Source organism: Camellia sinensis, chromosome 2 (assembly GCF_055761805.1).
Source record: "Camellia sinensis isolate YWXY chromosome 2, ASM5576180v1, whole genome shotgun sequence".
Lineage (NCBI taxonomy): Eukaryota > Viridiplantae > Streptophyta > Magnoliopsida > Ericales > Theaceae > Camellia > Camellia sinensis.
The window spans coordinates 228593547-228614892 of NC_138962.1; the positions used below are offsets into that span (position 1 = coordinate 228593547).

The window sequence follows — 21346 nt, forward strand, 5'->3', positions numbered from 1 at the left end:
GAGGTTAGATTCTTGATCTACTTTGTCGTTCTTTATGTTGATCTGATCACATTGCATGATCTAGCATGATTCATAAGCCATGCATTGATTTAAAGTTTGATTTTAGAAAGAGAAAATGATGTTCTTGTGTTCTTGAAGAAAAACTATGTTTTGATTCGAAAGTTTGTATCGAGTTCCATGTTTTTGTGTTTGTTTTCATGAAATCTCCATGTATGGGTACCCAGGTCCATGTTTTTGAACTCATCTCACAAAATCTCAGATTTTGGAATAAAAGTTATGAATCTAGCATTCATGTTCTTCATGTTCTTCAAGGAAGGAAGCCTAGATTTCCAGACTTCACCTTTCCGTAGGTGTGGTCACCGAGACCACTCTTGCCTAGATCTCACACTTAAGCCAAGCATCGTATCTCACCTTGGCCTACCTTGCATGATCACTTGCACCATTAGTCTATCTTGCATGCACACCTCGGCAGGCAGCTGCACACCGAAGCCCAGGTAACCACACCTCGGCCAAGAGGTGTGAGACCTCAGCCAAGACCTGGTTGGTACCCAGAATGTTTTCCCGAGATGAAAAATAGTGTTTTAACTCCCAGCATGTTTTGCTTTGTCTTGACTTGGTTTTGGAAAAAAATGTCGGCATCATTTTCATTCATGTAGAGCCTGTTTTAAGGATGCATTGCACATCCATCTTTGAGCACTCTTTCTTGTCTTCTTGAAATGCATTTAGTGGACTTTGACATGTATTTGTAGGTCTTAGATCCTTGCCTTAATCCCTACACCCGAAGAGCTATGTGAGTGGTATTTTTAATAAAGCTATGTTATAATGTTTTGATAAAAGCTTTGCTTTGCTTTGTTTTGGAAAAGTATTTGATCAAGCATGAATGACTATCTCTAGTTTTTGTATCAAATATTATGTTTGTTTTGATGACATTCTTGGAACGTCCTTTCGTGCTAGGGGACGTTAAGTTTATGTAGCACCTTTGTTGAGATATCTCTTTTGCCACCGACGGTCTTGTACGGGTGGGTTTGTCTAATCGATCTCGGGTCGGCCACCGACGATCGTGAATGGGTGTGCTTTGATTCCGAGATGATTATTCCTTTGTTTTGCCACTGACGGTTTTCTGCGTGGGTTGTCTAACCGATTCTGGGTTGGCCATCGACGGTTGTGAACGGGTGTGCTTCGATTCCGGGATGGTTATTCCTTTGTTTTGTCCGGAATGTCATCCTTTGGTATTATGTAGATGTTATTAACATCCAAGAAGCTTTGAAAGACTTTGATTGGTAAACTTGATTCATCCCATGTTTTGTACAAGTTATTATATGTATTGTTTTGATAAAGATCTCGGATATCATTCATTCAAACCTTTATTAATTATATCATTCACTGAGTATCCAAGCTCACCCTCCCCTTTATATATATGTAGGTGGCAAGCAAGAAGACGGTGACGTCTAAGATGTTATTTTTAGGATGCTTTGATTCATGTTTTGTATCATCTTGAAGATTATGCTTCTTAGTTTGTAATTCATTTCTTTTGTGTATGTCGGCTTGAGAAGCCTTTTAATCAAGATGTAATATGTACTTCATTTTATTTTGTATTCAAGTTGTAAAACCATGTTAAGATGTATGTCACTTCATTTGATCTATGCATAGCTCTTGTTGACTACTTAGATTTAAATTTATGCTTCCGCACATGTAAGCCCCATATGTATACTCTAAATGTGCGAGAATTTTTGTAAGTTGGCCTTTGGTAATCTCGAATTACTGGCCATCATGGCACTATTCTACTAGGGGCGGAATGGGGTCTGTAGACACCCCATTTTTGACCGACCTTGAGACTCAGACGTCACCAGTTGAGCGCTTAGTGATATTGCATATTGTGCTCATTCAGAAGTTTCAGAGTCTCGGCTGCGAGCCTTGCCTCCGGACTTTCGGACTCTTTTGTGCTTTGCCTCGGTTTGCGAACCAGGCTCCGTTTTCTCCATTTTCTCTTCTCGAAGGGAGGGAGAGGTCTCGTAGATCATCTCTCAGTGGCCGTAGGCTACGTTTCGTGGTCGTAGGCCGTTTTGCCCGTTTGGAGTCCGGTTTCCGATTTTTCGGAGCCGTTGGCCGTGTGCCTCGGTTCGGGACCGCTTAACCACCTCCGTTTGCTCCAGTTTTTGGCATGCATCTTATTTACTCCCTTTTGAGGGACACTGCGGTCCGAGAGACCAACTTCGTGGTCGGACACCACTTCCGATGCCTAACAGCCCACTTTCGGGGCCCCGAACTGCGTGTTTTGGCTCCCGAACCTTCATTCTGCATTTTTGGGCTCCGACCTGAACTTGAGTTAGTCATATTTTGAGGTCCTTTTCATGTTTGATTAAGGACCTTTTGCTGTTTGAGATCTTCTACTACCACTTGCTTCTTTACCCCTCTTTTAGACCTTTTCTTGCATGATAGTTTAGGCCTACTTGTATTTATTTTCGTGGCTTGTTATAAACTACGAAGTGTTTTATTTTGAGCCCCTCTTCAACTTTATTGAAGGGCTCTCTTTGGTTTGAGATCTCCTACTATCACTTGCCCCTTTATCTCCCTTTTAGGCCAATTTTGGGGAGAAATTTGAATTTCATTTCCCCCCCATTTTCCCCCCTCTTTTCCACCCTCTTGTGTCCCCAACTATGTTTTAGGGGTTACAAAAAATTGTTTGAAGCTACACACAACCTCCCTCTCCCTCTCTTCCAAGCTCCAAAACCCTTTGTTCTTGGACCATTTTTACACTACAACCCCTAGCCTATCACCTCCATTACTCATTTCAGTACCTTGGAGGACATTTGAAGAGGTTGAAAGCTTAGATTCTCGGACTAAAAGCTGCTGGAAAGTTGTTCTTTAAGGGTGAGTCCCTATTCCCTTAAACTTGCACTTTTTTGCATGATTGTTTAGCTTTACTTGCAAGTATTTTTGGACTCCAATCCAAACTGAAAAAGATCATATTTTGAGGTCATCTTCATGTTTTATTAAGAACTTTTTGCTGTTTGAAGTCTTCTTCTCCGCCTTTGTTCTTTACCTCTCTTTTAGGGCCTATTCTTGCATGATATGTTAGCCCTGTTTTTAAGCATTTCTGGCCTCCGAGCTAAACTGTGAAGTGGCTTATTTTGAGCCCTTCTTCAACATTGTTGAAGGTCTCTCCACTGTTTGAGGCTTCCATCTGTCACTTGCCTCTTTATCTCTCTTTTGGCCATATTTTTGCATGATTTGTTATCCCCTTGTGCTTGTGTTTTTGGACTCTGGTCCGAACTGTAAATGGCCTTATTTTGACCCCCTCTTCATGTTTTATCAAGGGACTTTTTCTTTTTCAGGCTCCCCTTTTACACTTTGTGTTTAAACCTCTTTTTAGGCCTTATTTTGCATAATGTTTTAGGCTTGCATGTGCACTGTTTTGGGTGTGGTCATTAACTGTAAAATACCATGTTTTTGGCCCCTCTTCAACTTTGTTGAAGGGACCTCCTATGTTTAAGGCCAGTAACCACCACTTGCTTCTTTGTCTCCCTTTTGCCCCATTTCTTGCACAATGTTTTAGGCCTGTTTGTGTTTGGATCCGTGGCTTGTTGTAAACTATGAAGTGCTTCATTTTGAGACTCTATTCAACTTTGTTGAAGGGCTCTTGGCCATTTAGGGCCAGCAGCTGCTATTTGCTTCATTATCTCTCTTACGGGGCCATTTTTGCATGCTAGCTTAGTCCTATTTGTGTTCATTGTTTGGTCTTGCTTAAAACTATAAATATGCTTTTTTTGGGACTGCCTTGAATCTGTCTTCACACTTCATGTTCAAATAATGCATGCTTTGTATAGCTATAGGCCATTGCGTGTGTCTAGTTTTGCATTCCGGGTCTCATTCCATGTATCGGGTGCCATGTTTCCATATTTCGGGGCTGTTTTGCATCGTATTTCAGCACTGAAATTTGCATGTTTGCATACCATGTTTCATGCCTTGCCATGCCTTGTTAGAGTGGCATTTGTGCCTTAGGTTCAGTCCTCGGTTTGCGTGCATGTGTGCATACATTTCGAGAGTCTCATTTTCATCTCATGGCCTCTTATGTGAGTGTGGCTGAGGTCCACTCATGTTGGTGTAAGCCCATATTGCATTGTATATGCCATTTCATTTCATAGCATTGTGTATGCTAGGCCGTATGTTAGCACATTGTGTATGCCATGTTACCTCGTGCATCGTGTATGCCATTTCATAGCATTGTGTATGTTAGGTTGTATCTTAGTTGCATTTCATGCATATCATGCATATTGCATTGTGCTTGGGATAGAAGTTAGCCCGAGCACGGGAAACGAGGGACGTTTCGTACTTCGAGTGACGGAACGTGTCTCAATTCCCGATCATCGACGCTCCAGATTATCCATGATGGAGTTAGGTCTTGTTGTGTTTATATGTGCATTCATTCTATATTGAGTTGCATAATTCGACTCCTCGGCCATCATGCATCGAGATGCATGATTGGTGGCACGAGGATCGAAGCATGCATACATTTGTGAAAATACATTGCCATGCCCCTTTTCTGCTCTCTGTTGCAGCAAATCAAGAATCAGCAGTCTTCCGGGACTTGGCACGCTTTCCAAGAACCATTGCAAAACAGAGGCTAATTGGGGCATCACAGTGGATTTCCGCGCAAAGGCGACCCGAACATGCATCATTCATCATCCGGAGAAGAGTCAAGACAGTCCCTGGCTTGCATGCCAGTTTATTATTTTTCTTAGTTAATTTGTAAATTAATTAGGGACTTGTACATATTTGGGCTGTATTATTTGGACTGTATTATTTGGACTGTACTATTTATTTGGACCCTCTGTGCGAGGGCAATGTTGTAATAAGTGTGCGTGTGTGATGTATGTCTTCCAACCCCACGTTATTCTCCCTTTTATTTACCAGCTTATAATGGTTAGATTAGGGCATGTTTCAATTAGTATACAGTATGATAGCATGTTTGCATTCATTCATCTGTTTTGCATGCACCGGGCTCGGCACATCATACTAACTGCATTGTATTTTCAATTCCAAGTTGAATACATGTTAGCTGTAGCATTTCATATGCCATGTCTAGAATAGCCGAGCTTGCTATAGTTGCATTTTTGCATGTGTTGCATTAGGCATTTCTGCATAATTAGGATCATGCATGGATTTCTAATTAGCTTCTGTTTTGGCTTGGAGTACTCGGTAAGTTTTATGCTCTAGCATCCTTGCATACGTGTGAGTGACTGCCATGAATAGCATGCTTACCATGAGGCTATGTGCTTATATGATATAACCGCCTGAATGCTTGTGGGTGAAGGTTGGGTTATTTGGATTGGAACAATTCATCAAATGTGTGTTTTAAGCCCACTAGATAGTGGCAAAATCATATTTTCTAAGCCCACCCAAGGGTGGCAAATCCACGTCTTAGCCTACTTGCGGGCAGCACCATCAAACCATTTTCAAACAAACAAACATGAAATGTTTTGTTCCAATTCAGGCGATCCAGCCTATACTTGTATGCTGTGTGCATCACATAGTAAATCTAGGCTAATAACAGGAATAAGAACGCATAATGTTTTCAAAAATAGATATCATGGTTAGTAGAGGCCGGTCTTTGATCGGGCGAGCGGGGGGTGCTCACGAAGTGACCTTCCCCAATCGTACCCAAGTTCCCGAGCCGAGGCAACTTTGGTGATGACGAACACGTGGCCTTAGGCAAACGAGTCAAGGTTTCCTAAATTTCTCCAAAATAAAACATTTAGGTGGCGACTCTGTATCTGGCAAAGCAGTCCATGTTTGGCACTTCTTTCAAAAATCTGTTTTCTCAAAACGATTTACCGGATTTGGACTCCTTGGTTCAGATTTAGAACCGTGACAAATTGAGAGTCCGAACTGTAGTGAACCCCAAATGAACAGAACGGGACCTCGTTCCTCCCGGGGCGTTCGGGGACGTCCACAAGGTCGTGACAACTTACACCCTTGAACAAAATGGGATTGCTGAACGTAAAAACCATCATGTTATGTCTATTTTCCGGTGTCTTCTTTGTGGGATGAATGTTCCTAAATCCTACTGGCATATGGCTGTGCTTACTGCTGTTTACCTCATTAATCAGACACTGTAGACACCCCATTTTTGACCGACCTTAAGACTCTGACGTCATCGATTGAGCGCTCGGTGATCGTGCATGTTTGTGCTCGTTTCGAGTTTCTAGAGTTTTCGGCTGAGTGCCTTGCCTCCGGGCCTTTGAACTTTTTGTGTTTTGGCTCGGTTTGTGGACCAAGCCTTGTTTCCCTTCCCTGGAGGGAGAGAGAGGTCAGTTGACCACTTTTTGTGGTTGTAGACCACTTTTCTCTCTTGTAGACCAGTTTCCAGTTTTCGAAGTCTTCGGCCGCGCGTCTTGTCTCGGGACCGCTTAACGTTCTCCTCTTGGCTTGGATTTTGAACCATGCCTTGTTGCCTTGGTCTAAAGGGACACAGAGGTCTTGTAGACCACTTTTTGTAGTCATAGACTACTTTTCCCTCTTGTAGACCACTTTTGGTGCCCGTAGACTAGTTTTCGAGGCTTCTGGCTGCGTGCCTTGACCCGCGGGCTTTCGTCTTTCTTCCTTTTTGGTTTGTTTTTGGCACAAACCTTGTTTTCCTTGATTGGAGGGTGGAATAAGGGTTGAAGACCAGTTTCTCTCCCTGAAAACCACTTTTCTTTCCTACCAGCCATTTTTCTGGTCGGCCAACTGGTCTTGGTGGTCTTTGGACCACCAAAAGTGGTCAGCAGCCATGCCACCACTTTACTTTCTTGGTGCAAACCACCTCTCCCCCCTGCCGACCACTTTTTATTCTTGCAGACCACTTGTGCTGGTCAGCCGACCAGTGCAAGTAGCTAGCCGACCACTTCAACTGGTCGGCAGCTTTCCTGCAGTTTCCTGCAGATATTTTCTTGCCAGCTGTGACAGTTGGTGAGCACAGAAACCATCCTTTATACACGTGTATGGAGGAATTGTATCTAGCTTCAAGCTTGAGGCTTGGTTTTCTATAAAAGGGAGGCCCTCTCTCCCTTCTCCAGGTTCAGATTTTTGCTTAGAGCTATAGATATACACCTTTATCTCTTTATTGTTTCTTCTTCTCATATTTGTGCTTAACAGTGCCTATTCTTTACACTTTTGCACACAAACACATAGTGAAACACCATACTCTTGGAGCTGAGGCACCTTAAAGCTAGTTTTGGTGTTTTTGGATTGGTTTGAGCTCAGAAAAGCTACTGGAGTTGCAGCTTTGAAGTTGTTCTACAAGGGTGAGTTTCTAACCCCTAAACCCTTGGTTTTTGTTTAAGCTTTTGGCCCTATTTACATGCTGATTTAGGCCTAACTTTCTACTGCAAAAAAACTCTGATTTTAAGTATTTAAGATGTTGGTTTGAGACCTCTTTGGTGTTGGGGGTGGTCTACCCCCTCTTGTGCCTTGTTAGGCTTTGTTTTGTACCATCCTTTTAAGCTATTGGGACCACCTCTTTTTGACCTTCTCACCATAAAACTCAAAGGAATTTCAGTGGTGGAAAGGGTGTTTTGAGGTCCCAAATAGGAGAGGGTCATCCCCTCTCCTTGTATCTTAGTTGCTTGCCTTGTTAGCCTCATGTTTGAGCATGTTCATCTAGCATATGTTGGCCCCATCTCAGCATATTTTTGGCCTTATTTCAGTATGGCATACCTCTGTTTTGGCTTAGTTTAGGCCACCCTTGCATGCTTTATACACTTGTAGTGTAATTCTTGCAAACTAGCCTTGTATGCCTCATGTTTTAGCATGTCTTTCTAGCCCATTTTGGCTTTATCTCAGCATGTTTTTGGTGTTGTTTTAGCATACCTTAGCTCTATTTTATGTTGGTGTGATAGCATCTTGCATGCTCCTTGCACTTGTAGTGCATTTCCATTCACTAGCCTAACATGCATCATGCTTTGGACCATCATTCTAGCATGCTTTTGGCTCTACTCAAAGAAGCTTTTGTTCATGTTTTACCATGCTTGAGCTCTGATTTATGTTGTTTTGGTCATGCATGCCTTGGTTTGTATAGCCATAGTGCATTCTAGCTCACTAGCCTTGAGTTTCCAAGTCACTAGCATGCATTGCTTGGGCTATTCACATGATTTGGCATCATTTAATATGTGATTTCAGAGCATGTTTCACTGCCATGCCTTCACACCTTTCACTCTTTCAATGTTTTGGAGGGTTGGTGCTTTATGCCTTAAAAATGAGCCACTGTGTATGCCATCTTGCCTAGGCTTTTGGGCCACAATTTTAGTGTGTTTTTGGTCTTGTTTTGCCATAATACAACTCTAATTTTTGTTGGTGAAGTCATCTCATGCTTGGTTTTGGTAGGTGTAGTGTACTCCTCCTTATTGGCCTTGCATGCTTCATGCTTCATGCCCTTCATGCTAGCATGTGTTAGCTCTAGTCCATACATGTTTTAACATCATTTTGACATGCTCTAGGACTGTTTTGGGTTGCCTTGGCCATATGGTTCATGTATTGCATAGTTGTAGTGCAATTGGCCTTGCTAGCTTTGAGTTTTGAGCACTATAGCATGCTTCATTTGTGACATGTGCATGATTTGGCATTATCTACCATGTTATTTCAGAGCATATAGCATTGTTATGTTCCCACTTTTTCACTCTTTGAATGCTTTCAAGGGTTGTGCATTATTGCCTTGTTTGGGGACCAATGCGTATGCATGCTTGTCTAGACTTGTGAACTCCCATCTCAGCATGTTTTGGTCCTTGTTTTGACCTATTTGAGCTCTGTCCATGATTGGTTCAATCATTTGTGCCATGTATTGCATGCCTCTTGTGTAGTCTCCTTGAGTAGCCTTGTGCCTTAGGCCCTCTTGCATGACATACTTGGGTTGTTTGAATGGTTTGGCATCATTTCATACATGATTTCAGAGCTTGTAGTGTTGTCACACTTCCATATTTGTCACTCATTGCTCATGTTTGAGAGTTGTGCTCTTATGCTTAATTCGTGGGCCAATGCATGAGCATGCATTACCTTGCATTTCATACCATCCTTTCATAGCATTATGGCCACTGTTTTGGCAAGACTGAGGTCTGTCCATATTCGGTTTAAGTTCATTGAGCATGTTATTTGAATGTTGTTGTTTGCATTGTGTTTGTATGCTTGTTGCATTGCATCATATTTGCATGCTTGTTGTTTGCATTGTGTTTGGCATACTTGAGTTGCATTGTGTTTGGATAGGGTGTTAGTCCAAACACGAGAAACGAGGGGCGTTTCATACTTGAAGTAATGAAACGTGCCTCATTTCTCGGATGCCGACCCTCTTGATCATGCATGATAGAGGTTAAGGCTTTATGTGTTATTTGTGCATTCATTTACATTGATTCATGCAATCTTGGCTTCTTGGCCATCGTGCATTGCGATGCTCGGTTGGTGGCTCGAGAGTCGAGAACTACACTCCCTTGAGCCTAAGAAATGATAGGGAGAGTGGTTGTGCACACATACCTTGCAAATACATTGTCGTACCCCTTCTTGTTCTCTGTTGTAGCAAACTAGAAGTGTGGCAGAATTTCTGGTCGGCAGACTAGTAAAAGTGGCTGGCCGACCACTTTTTCTGGTCTGCAGCAAATGTAAGTGGTCGGCAGGTGGTCTACAATACCAATAAGTGGTCGGCAGCCTTCTTGGAGGTCTCCATGATGGTGTAGAAGCTACCTAGAGCCTTGTATAGTATTCTGAGAACAAATGCAAACAGAGGCAAGTTGGGGCATCGCGATGGATTTCCGAACGAGGCGACCGAGCATGTATGCGCTTCTCGCCCTGAGGACCTCTTCTTTTACTGCTTTACTTAACTAGTTAATGCTTTGGTTTTGTACTTAATTAGTTACTGCACTTAACTATTCAATTTATGTTGTAATAACTAATTAGTTAGCTTGTTAGTTAATTAGTTCTGTTTTGTAATAATTAGTTTAATTAGCTTAGATTGGCTAGTTAGCTTATTATTCGGACCCTCCGTCGAGGGGGCACAACTGTTGTATTAAGTGTGCGTGTATGTGATGCATGTCTTCCAACCCCCATTTCTTTCTCCCTTTTACTTAACCGTTTTCGATGGTTAGTTTTAGGGCATATTTCAATTAGCATCCTTATGCTTTGCATGCGTGCATCCATTCATCTGTCTTGCATGCATCGGGCTCGGCACATCATTCAAACTGCATTGTATTTCAATTCCAATTTGAATACATGTTATCAAGTTGCATTCACATGCTATCTTAGAATAGCCGAGCCTACTTTAGTCGCATTTTGCGTGTGTTGCATTAGGTATTTTTTTAACATAGCTAGGATCATGCATGATTACTAACTAGCTTCTGTTTTGGCTCAGAGTACACTGTGAGTGTTTATGCTTTAGCATCCTTGCATGCGTGTAAGTGACTGCCATGATAGCATGCTTGCCATGAGGCTATGTGCTTATGTGTATAACTGCATGAATGCCTGTGGATGAAAGTTGAATTGCTTGAATTGGAACAATTCATCAAAATGCGAGTTTTAAGCCCACTTGAAGTGGCAAAATCATGTTGTTTTCTAAGCCCACTTGAGGGTGGGAAATTTGCGACTTAGCCTACTTGCGAGTAGCACTTTCAAACCATTTTCAAATAAACAAACATGAGATGTTTTGTTCCAATTTGAGTGATTTAGTCTATACTTGTGTGTTGTGCGCATCACATAGTAAGCTAGCTAATAAACCAGAATAAGAACACATGTGTTTTAAAAAATAACATATCATGTTAGTAAAGGCCGATCTTTGATCGGGCGAGAGGGGGTGCTCATTGCATGACCTTCCACTCTCGTACCCAAGTTCCCGAGCTGAGGCAACTTTGGTGATGACAGACACATGGCCTTAGGCACGAGTAAGGGTTTCCTAAATTTCCCCCAAAATAAAATATTTAGGTGGTGATTCTGAAATTTGGCAAAACAGTCTATATTTGGCGCTTTTTGATTAAAATCGATTTTCCAAAACGATTTGCTGGATTTGGACTCTTTGGTGATTTATCAGCGTTACATTGCACTTTGTGATATTAGATTCAGAACCGTGACAGGAGTCCGAACTGTAGTAGCTAGAACCATAATTCGCGCCCTCGCCCGCAGAGCGGAGTTCGGGGCGTTCTACAGACACCTAGTCGGATTCTTCATGGGGTTGGCCCTTTTTCAATTACTTCGTCCAGATATCGTGTTATTTCCTTTCGTGCCTCTTGTGTTTGTTTGTACTTGTTTTGTTCAGGATCATAGGCCTACTCGGATAAAGTTAGATAACAAGTCTCTTAAATGCATCTTCTTAGGCTATTTAGCTCTCTCTAAAGGCTATAGGTGCTATGATTTGTTGTCTCATTGTTTTTATCATTCTATGGATATCACATTTTGCAAAGATATGTCATTTTTTTTTGTTTTAACCTTGTGTTTCAGGATTCCGCCTCGAGTGCACCGCCTCCTGCAGTGTCGCCGAGTGCTCGCCCTGCTCCTATCATTAATTCATTTGCTCCTTCACCATCGCATGTATCTACACCTTTCAATCCTCCGCCATTACAAACATATTCTCGTATCCCTCGTGCTCTACCCTCTCCAGCATATTTTTCGCCCTCAAGCCCAGGTACTCCCTCTACTATTCACTCCCCAGCTCTTTCCTGTTATCCAACCCATGAACACCGTCCCCCTAATCGGTTTGGTTGGTTTAGTAGTACTAATCACCCTATTTCCTAGTTTTTATGTTATGATGCCCTTTCAGATTCTCGTCCGTCTTTTCTTGGCAAGCTTGAGTCGGTTTCTATCCTGCGGTCTGTGTCTGAGGCTCTCCAGAATTCCCAATGGGTTGCAGCTCTGCAAACTGAAATGGCTGCTTTGGAGCATAATCATACTTGGGATCTTGTCTCTTTACCTTCTAGTGAGACGATTGTTGGGTGCAAATGGGTTTTTACTATTAAATACTTGGCTGATGGTACAGTGAACCGATATAAGGCTCATCTTGTTGCTAAGGGCTTTACCCGGGTTCCTGGCAAGGATTTTGGGGCTACGTTTGCACCAGTTGCTAAATTGATCACTGTTCGTTTGCTTATTTCCTTGGTTGCCTCTTCTTCTTGGCCCCTTCATTAACTTGATGTCAAGAATGCTTTTCTTCATGGGGACTTACTTGAGACGATCTACATATATCCTCTACCCGATTTCGGGCTGAGGTGGAGTATGTTGGCAAGGTCTGTTGTCTGCATTAGTCTCTCTATGGCTTGAAGCAATCTCCTCGTGCATGGTTCTACTGTTTCAGCTCTGTTATCCTATCCATGGATTTTATTCATTGTCACTCCGACCATATATGCTTCATTCGTCGTCAGCCCAATGGTTGATGTATTATTTTGTTGGTCTATGTGGATGATGTCATCCTTACAGGAGATGACTCCATTGGTATTGCTAAGGTACACTAGGATCTTAGTCGAGTATTTGACATCAAGGACTTGGGTCCTCTCAAATATTTCTTGGGGATTGAAGTAGCTTGTTCTCGTAGTGGGATATCATTGTCCCAACGAAAGTATACTTTGGATTTTCTTTGGGACACCGGTATAATGGGGTGCAAGCCTGCATCTACTCCTATGGATCTAAATTTGAAACTTTCGGCCGAGTCTAGTGAGTTTCTTTCTGATCCATCTCGCTACCAGAGATTGGTAGGACGTTTGATCTATTTGACTAATACACGAACAGATTTGACATTTGCTGTGAGTGTGGTTAGTCAATTTATGCATTCACCTCGTACTGCTTACCTTGATATTGTTCACCACATCTTGAGATATCTTAAGTCATTTCCAGGTTTGGGTTTATTTTTCAATGGTGGGATTTAGACAGGATTGTCCTGTTTTTCTGATGCAGACTATGCAGGTTCATTGACTGACAAACATTCCACTTCTGGGGTATGCACTTTCCTTGGTACCCATCTCCTGTCATGGAAAAGAAAAAAACAAGCGGTTGTTTGTCGATCATTTGCTGAAGCTGAGTATCGAGCCATGGCTCATGGGACATGTGAGTTACTATGGCTTCGGTCTATTCTTACTGAGTTAGGATTTGAGGAGAATAATTCCTCCAAACTATTTTGTGACAATAAGTCTGCCATCTCACTTGCCTCTGACTCTGTGCTTCATGAGCGTACTAAGCATATTGAAGTTGATATTCATTTCATCTAGGAAAAGATTCGAGCTGGCATTGTATGTCCCTCATTTGTTTCATCTTCTGATCAGACTGCTAACATCTTTACCAAATCTGTCGCACCATCCCTACTTCGATCTTCCATTGACAAGCTAGGTTTGGTTGACATCTTTGATCCACCTTGAGGGAAAGTGTTGGAATACAGAATATTGTATATTTAGGAGATCCCGTGATTTCTATAAATTACGGTTATTTAGGGATTTGATTTTTAGGATTTGATTATGTAATTATTTAATTCCTTTTTCCTGTGTATCTTATATTGATTATAAATAGACATAGTCTCACCCAAATTAGGGTAAACTAATATTGTACAACTCTCTTCTGGTTTACTTTGATTTTATTGAATTTCTATCTTTATGGATTTGGTAAGTTGTTGGTGAGGCAGAGAGGGTGCATAGTAGGGGAGGAAAAGACACCCAAATTAGGGTAAACTAATATTGTACAACTCTCTTCTGGTTTACTTTGATTTTATTGAATTTCTATCTTTATGGATTTGGTAAGTTGTTGGTGAGGCAGAGAGGGTGTATAGTAGGGGAGGAAAAGACAAAGAATGTGGTGGCAATGCGATGGGGGAATAAATTTGAAAAAAACAAAATATTTAGTTTTGGAGATTGCTTCTCTCTTTCATCAACTGTCCATTTCCAAGACTGATTTTGAAAATGTATTTGTCCTATGTGGCAATTTGGATAGTCTAAATTAACTTAATCCAATGGTCTATTTTTTAACACTTCACCCATCTCAGATTCTAGATATCTCTCAACCCCTCCTCAGCTTTGCCCCTTCGTCCTAGCCACCACTTCATCAAAGCCTAATTTTTGTTGTCTTGGTTTTCTAATTTTTGCTTTCACTATTTTTGTGCCTCTTTCATTACATAATGAGCTTTTCTTTTTTGGGTTTTTTCATTTTCCCATTATGCCAACTAATAGATCTCTAACAACATTGCTATCTTTAACTCAAGCTGTGATGAGATCCTTAGGTGCCTTTGTTTTCTAATTTGATTTTGATTTTGATTTGATGTTTGTTTACAATTCTATTTTGGGTTTTTTTTTAAACATATGTATTTCTAGCATTGTTGTTTAGATCATATGAGAGCTCCTTTATTCAGATTTGTATTTTTCTGCTTGCTTTTCTTTTCTTTTTTTCTTTCTTTTATTTATTTATTTATTTATTTATTATTTTGGACTTTGTTGTTAACCATTTAGAGTGAACTTGTTTTTGGGTGAATATTTAGAGTGAACTTTGTTGCATTAATATCCTTAATTTGATTTTCTTGGGAAAATTGAATCTTTGAGGACTGTTTAAGGATTAAAAATGCAGTGTGAGGCTAACAGTGAGTTTAAGGACATATTAAATGTTGATAATTTACGCTTCATTTTGGTTCGGGAGTGCCTTTAGGCACAAGTCATTCATTAGATTATTTTGATATATTCTTCTTTTGGTAATGCATTTTTCTCACAAAAATGATTATTTTTCTTTCTTTCTTATTTTTTCTTTTTTGGTGAGATGTTGAATTTTTTATTTGTCACAAAAGTTTTTTTATTTTTATTATTGTTTTTTTAAATTTTAAAAAAGGTTCAGCAACCTTCAAAGTGTTGAAATCGGAGTTTTTTTTAGTTCCATGATGGTTCTTGAATAAAATTTTTATCAATTAGTATGGTTCTTGAAGTATTTTTATTTATTGTTTATTTATTTAACAATTAAAATATTAGTATGTTTCAAGACTACAAAGCACTTGATGCTTCATAATATTAGTATTGTTGTTAAAATTTTATTTGATGTTACTGGTAGGTTGTGTTGTGTCAAGTTTCTATTGTTATGCTTCTAATTATGTCGAAAGCTCCTCTTGTTTGAATAATTGAATGCAACATTGTGGTCTTTTCTTAATTCCGACATTGATAAATACTTAAGAATGTAGTAATAGGTGCAATATCAGTTTTGCCATGGACTACTAGATTTGTTATGTTCATCAAAAACAAAGAATTTAAATTTAGTGAGATGTCAAATTTGTTACTGCATGCAGAATTTTTTTTTTTTTTTTGGTTTGTGTATTCAGGATTTTTCTTCTAATGAACAATTGGATAAGTGAATATTGACCCAAGGGCACAACAAGATGGTGGATTTGATGGCCATAGATCTCATGGATTTTGTTTTATTAGTTTAAATACATAATTTCTAAGCTTAGCTTATTTCTCTTAATGGGATTAAGTGAGAAATAGCGAATAATGTACTATTAATGATTGTGTAAGATCTTAGATTTTAAAAATTCAAGCAGTCTCATCACTGTCTAATGAAATCATATATGATATAGTCAATAATTTTTTTCGATTAACTTTTTCTTCAATGCGTATTTATTTAACATGCTTAATTATATGATTTCTTATATGGCTTTATGTGAACAAACTGCAAAGGTTTTTTAGAGGGAAGTCGAAGGAATTGAACCAATCTTTTATAATACAAATTCACAGATTGTAGTAATGGATGCATTTGGTAATTCTCAAAGGTATTTGGAAGCATTGTCCTTTTTTTTTAACACTACATCAAAGGAAGTGCAGGACTTCATATTGCTCTTCCTATTTAGTTCTATGATACTCCATTACAACTCAAGGCAATTTTTTTGAAGGAAGTAAACTGGTTATCTACAGTACACCTTCATACTTATAAAGGTGAGAAACCTTGACTAGGTGTCCTATATTTTTAGTTTAATAGTTTGTTTTGCCTCTTAGCTTTTATTGGGAATAGCAGTTTGGATTTTCTCAAGTATTACATTTTTTTAATGATAATTTTTTTTAAATGATTTTTTTTAAGCCTTTAAAACAATAGTTTGTTTTGCCTCTTAGCTTTTGTCGGCAATAGTCAGTTTGGATTGTTTGGATTTTTTCAAGTGTTATATTTTTTTTAATGGTAATTTTTTTAAATGATTTTTTTAAGCCTTCTATGAGGAATCATGTATTTTGATCACGAAAAAATTGTTCAAGTGTGAATGTGATAATTGCTGGTATTTAGTTTGATAATTGTAGGTAAATTGGGAAAGACACTGGTGTTTTTATTAAGAAGAGTTATGTTAGAAATTTTTTTATGTTCAATTCCTCTTAATCCATAATTATTGGGTTTCTTGTTTTTCATAAATATTTTGAATGAGTTTTCCTGTTATGATTTTTTTTAGCTAATTTTTTAAAGTCGAATTCAAGGGTTTGAATGATTTTGTTACAGGTGATTAATCAGCATTAGAAACATTGTGGTTGTGTTGCTTTTTTCTGTGTGTGTTAATGGTTGGTCTTTCATTCTTGACTAGATGATTAGTTTTTTTGTTTTTAATAAGCTATAATGATTATTCTTTTGTATTAAAATGTTCATTCACCATTCCTCTTATGCGTGAAGTATGTCATTTTGAATTAATTTTTTTAATAATTGAGTTCTATAGCGCAACGAAATTGTTGTCATTCTGAATTGATTTATTTTAATTGAATTTTCTACGGTGAGGTATCAAAAAAATTGTTGAGAGTGCTTTTAGGCACGAGTTATAGATTTATATTTTTTTTACTTTACACTTTACTATTTTCATTTGCAATATTACTGAACATTATAAATTTTATATGTTTATTCTTTAATTTGCATTAAGGTTAGGGGGAGTTAATATTTTTAATTGAGTTATATAGAGTGTGTCATACAAGTAAAATTATTAAAAATTTATTAAGAAGAATATAAATTATAATTATGTTTTAATTCCAAAATTATTCACAGGGCATACACTAGTTTTCTGATAAAACAGCATTGAAAAACCTAGCAACAGAGATGACACGCAATGGTTTCCAAAGTCAAAAAGTATGATAAAGGATACAATAATGATTCATCCCCCTTTTCCTCTCCACCAAGGATCCTCTAGAGTGAAATTTCTCTAAAGTTTCTTAGAGTGCTACATTGTGTGGTTGAGATTTGTGGCAAGTCACATCAAAAAAATTGATGTGACTTGCCACAAATCTCAACCACACAATGTAACACTTTAGGAAACTTTAGGAAAAAATTACTCTAGAGGATCCTTGCTCTTTCCTCTCACCCCCTTTGACCCCCTCTCTCTCTCATTGGTTACATTTTCTTTTTCTTTTTCTTTTTTTTCCTGCTCCTCCAATCACCACCCGCCACGTGACAAATGGGGTGAGGGGGTGATCCCCAAAAGAAGATCCCAAGTATTATTCTAAAGGATACTAGATAGATTTTATAAAGTCAAGTCGTATAATATTTTCTGATAAAACCGAGTTGAAAAACCTAGTAACAGGGTGACACGCAATGGTTTGCAAAGTCAAAAAGGAGATAACAAGAGCGATACAGCTGTGTTTGTGCTTAGTTAGTGAACGTGGCATGCCAGCTAATTAACCTAAGCATATACCACGAGTTTTTTTAAAGTATGAGACCACACTCTTTGCGTCAATTTTTCATGTTTGTGTCTTGCAGACCATGTTTTTTTTCACGAGTATTGATGTAATTTATCTAAGTTATTTATAATTTTTTTTTATTTTTATTTAATTTATTTGTTTTAAGAGTCTGTGTCAAGTTGATTGGTATAATTTTTACGTATAATTTATTAGATAAAAAATAGTTTAAATAAACTAAAATAATTAATTATCTGAAAATTGAGAGAGATATTTTGACTTCTACTTTCTTACTATCAGATTTTAATTTATATGATGAAGAGGGGTGTTGGAAGAAGATTTGGTCACCTACAAAGCTACAAGTACATCAATTCTACATACTCATTAAAAAAGACTCACCGGTTAATAATGCACATAAAAAATCAAAAAAAGCGAAACATACTTCAAAATACATGAGAGTAGAAATTAAAATTTAAGGCCAAGACTCATAATGTAACCACACAACAAAAATTTTGAAACTACACTTTTAATTTGAAATTTTAAATAATTTTTTTGATAATTTTTCTAATTGCATAAACTTTTCCCTTAAGTTGTGTTTGATTTAAGGACTTGGGAAGAAATTTAAAAAAAGAAAAGAAAAAAAAGTAAGTGAAATGTGAATAAAATATACTTACATTTTACATAATTTCATACACACACACACATACACACACACATATATATATATATATATATATATATATATATATATATATATGTATTTTTTTTTTTCCAAATTTCTTCACAAATTTTTAAACAAAACATAGCCTTAGTGATGATTCCCATGTTTAGGAAATCGGTAGAATATATAGCTCCATGTTGTCTTTTAAAGTTGTTAGGTTTTATTCTTAACAATCTCGTTTGACAAAATCCCTTTCAGTTGTAATTTTATTTGTTCTTTTATTTCAGTGAGGTTATGAGTTTTTAGATGCAAATCCAACCCGAATTGTGTCTTGCAGAGAAGTTAGTGATATTAATTCTTTCATGTCTGCCACTTCGCTGACTATGTCAGGGATCGAGCTGCCCGCTAAGCTCACGGGGGTCCAGAGAACAGCACCCCTTGGCGGCTCCGGTGCAGCACCCAGGCGAGGTTGAGGGGCAGCGCCCTCGAAGTAAACAGCAAAAATGCAATATTCGAAGTTGTTTGTCTACTCGAGTGGCCATTTGTGCGCTCGAGTGGAGAATTTTTGGTTCCAGAAGTTTGATTGCTTGCAAAAGTATTGGAAGCTGTATTTTTCTACTCAAGCAGCCTTTCCTGCGCTGGAGCGTCAGTCCGCTCGAGCGGTCATTCTTGCGCTCAAGCGGAGATCGCGGATTAGCTTTTGTGTGGGTAAAAATCTGACCACACTGCCCGTTTAGTGATCAGCAGCAAAGCACCGGCAGAATAGATGGCTCCAACAACCTGTAACAGAAAGGAAAAGCTCCGGCGGTGGTTCTTCCACCCGGAGGCACTCCGACGATCAAGTCAGTATGTTTCTCAAGGATAATCAAGTATTAAACTGAATACTCAAGGTATGAATTACATACCTTAGACCCACGGGGGTGCCTCTCTTTTATAATATACTTAATCCAAGTCCAACTAGAAATATGACTTCTGTGTACCCCAATCTTAGTACTTACTCTGGACTCTTTAGGAGATAGAGATAAACTCCCTAAGAGGTTTATCCTTATCTTAATTAAGTCCCCTCTTTGCTTCAGGACTCTTGTCCCTTATCTTCGGATTCCGACATCTTCGGAGATGACCTCGGCTTATCCGAGATTACCTCGGCTTAACTACCAGGGCACGTGGCACCTCGGCTGACACGTCGGCGTCACCATGCCACGTGTTGGTATTCAGAAAATATGTCCCCACAACTGCCCCCTAGGTTCCATTACCTCGGCATTCTGAGGTGATGGAACCTACACTGTTCGAAATTTTGTCACTTCTTTTCTGAGCAATGGTTCAAAAAAACTGTTTTGCCAAGATTATCTTCTTTCAGCCGACGTGTTCTCTTCGGAGAACGAGGCTTCGGTCGTACTCCCCTACGCGCATGAGCTGTCATGCATATCCAACTGTTTCTTTTACGTGTTTCGTCTTTATTGGAGCGTGTCAGTGACGCGCCTGAAGCTGTCTGTTCGTTCGTCTGCGCCGTCTGACGCATGCGTTGCTCTAGGCGCAATAATTGCCCTATTTTTGCCGCCGTTTCAAATTTTTGACAAAACTCTTTTTTGCCTCTTCTTTTCCTTCACTTTTTTCATTCTGTCTTCTCGTTCTCTCTCTTTCTGAAAGCTTTTTCTTCTTCGAATCCGCCATTGCTTCAAACTTTCTCCTGGAACTGCTTTTGATCCTTCATTCTTGCAAAAGCCCTCTTTGTTGTTGCAACTGGTTTCTGGGTTTGGTGAGCACTGCCTTGGCTTCATTTGTTCTGGTAAGACCCTTTCTTTTAATTCTTCAATTCTCTTTATGTGCTTTTGTCTGTCTACTGCCATTACTGATTTTGTTCGAGGTCTGGGATTTATTTGTCTCTTGAATTTGTGGCTATACTTTGAGCTTCTATGCTTTTCCATCATTCTCTTTGCTGCTGTTTCTTGATTTGTTTCTGTATCTCCACTGCTTCTGAGAACTATACCTCTGTTCTTGAATCTGAAACTTCGTCTTTGTTTTCTTCTTTTTTGTATCTGTCCCAGATCTGTGCCCTCGATCTTTATCTTCATAGTTCATAGATTTGGGATTTGTCTGTAGAACCCTTAATCTTTAGGGAAACTTGAAAAACGCCCATCTTTTCAGACAGATTCCTCTTAGTTTAAGCCAACATAATGGGTATGTGGAGGCATAGGGTGAATACCCCAACAAAACTTGAATACTTTAGACAAGAATTCTCTATCCCAGCCGATGTTCATCTTAAATTGGCTGGGGATAATGATACCATCGTGCCCACAGATCATACAATGCCCTTTCCAATAGTTGCTTTTACCGAATGTGGACTTCGGCTTCCACTCGATCCCCTCTTTCGTCAAGTTCTCCATTTCTATAGGCTGAACCCTATGCAACTCACTATCAACTCCTATAGGGTAATTAACGGTATTATTGCCTTAGCTAGGCAAGAAAACCTTAGAATCACCCTAGCCGACCTTCAATATTGTTATACCATGTGTCCTCTCGATCTGAAGGATAGGGGTTTTGTCTATTACCTTAAGCCGAGATCCACTCAGTACAAGATTATAGCCGACCTTCCAGACTCCAACAAGGGGGCTGGAGATGACTTTCTTATTGCCTCTGGAAATTGGGAATTTGGCCCAGATGAAGATGTCCACCTCTACCCTCTTCCTCGAACACTTACAGAGGGCAAGAGTAAGAGCCCTGAGTCAACACTTAGTTGTTTTTACTTAAGATTTTAATACTTTATTTCTGACGTCTGATTCTTTGCAGATCTTCATCAACCACCGAAAAATTTTCGTCAATCCTTCTTCCTAGGAACAGATCTGAAAACACTTCTTGGCCTCCCAATCCATAAACGAAAAGCCCCAGTATTACTAAACTTCATCCCTACATACAAATCCACCTTACCCGACGTCCCAAGAAAAAGGAAAAAGAGCCTTTCTCCACCTACAGCCACAACCTTAACTGCTTCTACATCCCGAACGGATCAAGAATCCACATCTGCCCCAGCCGATCTTCCATCAACTTCGGCCCCCTACTTAATTCCAATTCCCGAACGTAGACGCCGAAG

At 39.3% G+C, this 21346-nt stretch overlaps 1 protein-coding gene across 1 annotated transcript in view; it reads right to left on the bottom strand.

Moving 5' to 3' along the window:
* LOC114276226 (putative L-gulonolactone oxidase 6) overlaps positions 1-21346 on the bottom strand; it is a 73400-nt gene that overhangs the window by 27299 nt on the left and 24755 nt on the right. The gene's annotated exons all lie outside the window — the stretch shown is intronic.